Here is a 2974-nt window from a genome sequence, read left to right as displayed (position 1 = left end):
TGCTGTTCATGTCCTACTGCAGCCACCGAAAATATTCCCATGGTTAGAAGACCTGACTGGAAAGACGAACTTGGATATCTCGTGGTGAAACAGCGACATCAACAAATATAGACAGACATGCCCCCTAGAAATAGATCTTTGGGGATCTGCTCAAGTTAAACGAGCAGCAGATAAAGTTTTAGCAGAAGCAGAGGAGCTGTGAATTGAAGATGAAGAGTGGGTAACCTTGATAGAGATCGGCCCACATAAAAAAGAATGAAACAGCAGCAGCACGGATGGACCTAGAGATTATCATACTAAGTGAAGTAAGTCAGACAGAGAAAGACAAGTATCATATGATATCACTTATGAATCTAAAAAAAAAAGATGCAAATGAACTTATTTATGGAATAGAAATAGACATGCAGACATAGAAAACAAACTTATGGTTACCAAAGGGGAAAATGGGAAGGGATAAATTAGGAGTTTGAAATTAACATATACACACTACTGTATATAAAATAGATAAACAACAAGGACCTATTGTATAGCATAGGGAAATATACTCAATATTTTGTAATAACCTATAAGGGAAAAGAATCTGAAAAAGAATAGATAGATAGATGACAATCATTTTGCTGTACACCTGAAACTAACACAACATTGTAAATCAACTATACTTCAATTATAAAAAAAGAAAAAAAAATCCTAATCCAAGCATTCATTTTTCTTATCCTTAAAAAAAAAAAGAGAGATTGGCCCAAAGTATGGACTGTACAAACAGAACAGATGAGGTCTTTGTCTGAAGCTAAATCTGTGGAAAATATTGCTGCAAAGTCAAAATTAAGGCTAAGAAAAGATCTCTAATCAAGACTGATCTAGATGATGATGTAACTGCCCTAAATCAGAGGTGTTTGGGGGATGCTGAGGTGGAATGTACCTGAACAGTGGACTGGCCCAAATACAGCACCTGTGGATCCCGTGTTACCAAGTACCCTTTCCCAGCTGCCCGAAACACACAGGACCAGGAAAGAGTCCAAGGAAAAGAAGAAACACAACGCTTCAAAACTGACGCTACACCACCTCCCGCAGGAGGCCACTGAAACCAGTAACAGAGGAGGATGCCTCTGCCCATGAGACTCAGGGTCCTGAACGTGGTCAGCTCCGAGACCAATTTCTCAAGCCAGGCTTCCCTCAAACCAGAAGAAAGGATCTCGAGCATCTACCATCCTAAGTCAGGCAGCGATACCACATTGATAACCATGCTTAATGCAAAAGACTTTCTACAGGATCTGAAATGTGTCCCATCAGATGAAAAGCAAAAGCAAGGCTGCCAATGAGAAAATGAAACTATAATTCAGAGAAGGAAAGAGAGGATGCTGCCAGAGGTCAGGACAATTATTGTCCCAGTTCCTTATGGAGTAGTAACCAGACCCTTAGGTGCATTTCTTTTTTAATTAAAAAAAATTGTTTTTTAAAAAATGTTTTGGCTATGCTGCACATCTTGCGGATCTTAGTTCCCTGACCAGGGATTGAACTCAGGCCCTGGCAGTGAAAGCACGGAGTCCTAACCACTGGACCGCCAGGGAAGTCCCTAAGTACATTTCTTAAGAGTAGGAGACCAGGTTGTACCAGTTTGGGTTCAGGGTCCCTCCTGGCAGTTAAAAGATTGGCTATGGCTTTTGCCTGATGGTTCACTAGTTGATACATTTGCTAAAGCTAAAGATTGTCTCAAGGATGACAAAGTTTGTCTGCACCCAAATGTTCAGCAGCGTGATATAACGGTATTAGAGCTATCACAAACATCCTGTGGATAGATCACTCTTCTTACAGCTCTGAGAAACCTTTACAGCTACACAGTAAAGCACACATCCCACCTGAGATTCTGAATTAGTTGGTTTCTCCTTTGTCTAGAAATTGGGATTAAGAAACATGGATATATTTTATACAGGGGATATATGTATACGTGTGGCTGATTCACTTTGCTGTATTGCAGAAACTAATACAACACTGTAAAGCAACCATACTCGAATAAAAATAATAATGTTTAAAAATTAAAAATTTTTAAAAATTAAAAACACGGATATACCTTGACCTAAAGGCTAAGAGTCAAGTTTTATAAATTGACTAAAAACTTTAAAAAGGTGAAGTTCACGGATTGCTCTCTTACAAGACCTAATTTAACCCTTTGTGGAGAACCCTGATGAACATACTTAGGTTCTGTGACTCTTATCTTTTCCCGTTACCTCCCCCAACTTCTGATAGTCTTTATTTCTTCATCGTCCCAGAAGTCCCTCCTCTCCTCCCCCCTTGGGTTCCGGGCCTGGCACAGAGTAGACGCTTCTTCCAAACTACCACCACTGTGGCACAGGGAAGCGCAACTTGAGAAACAGGATATTGTTTGTTGTTCTTATTCCAAGTTTTGTGATGACCACGATTGCCATTTAGAACATGTTAGCCTCACCACTGGCCCGTAGTCTAACCTCTGAATGATCTGCGTCTAATCACAGAGCGGAGTGGTAGGGCCGTAAATGTCACCCCACTCCATGGCTCTGATATGTGCCCTCGTTAAGGTCGAGGAGAGGAAAGTTAAATATCAGGGTTGAGCTCCTGAGCAATCATGTCATTTCTATTGATCATCTAATGAAAATTTATGGCATTTCACAGTGAAGAGATAAGTTTACCTGGGGCTGCCGGCTGCCACGGCTGTCCTCAGCTGGCTACAGCCAAGAAAGGCTTTCACCATAACTTTAATTTTAACTTTAAGATTCTCCTGTTACCAGGGGGAAGGCGGGCGGGGGAGGGATAAATTGGGAGATTGGGATTGACATACACACACTGCTGTATACAAAAAAAAAAAAAAAAAAAGTGCTGAAAACCCTGCTTCTCTGGAGCAGTTTCTCAGAGTCATCTGGGAAGTGGGACTACTCCTTGGTTTGGCTCAAATCTCTTTTCTATTCTTATTATTGATTGTTTATTGATTATTTTCGTCGAC

General features: G+C 40.7%; 1 pseudogene; it reads left to right on the top strand.

The window, feature by feature from the left end:
- The first annotated feature begins 692 nt into the window (after positions 1-692).
- Positions 693-2644, top strand: LOC125960651 (parafibromin-like; annotated as a pseudogene).
- The last annotated feature ends 330 nt before the right edge of the window (positions 2645-2974 follow it).

Source organism: Orcinus orca, chromosome 12, assembly GCF_937001465.1.
Source record: "Orcinus orca chromosome 12, mOrcOrc1.1, whole genome shotgun sequence".
Lineage (NCBI taxonomy): Eukaryota > Metazoa > Chordata > Mammalia > Artiodactyla > Delphinidae > Orcinus > Orcinus orca.
Note: the sequence above shows the minus strand (reverse complement) of the source record. Positions and strands in the feature narration are given on the sequence as shown.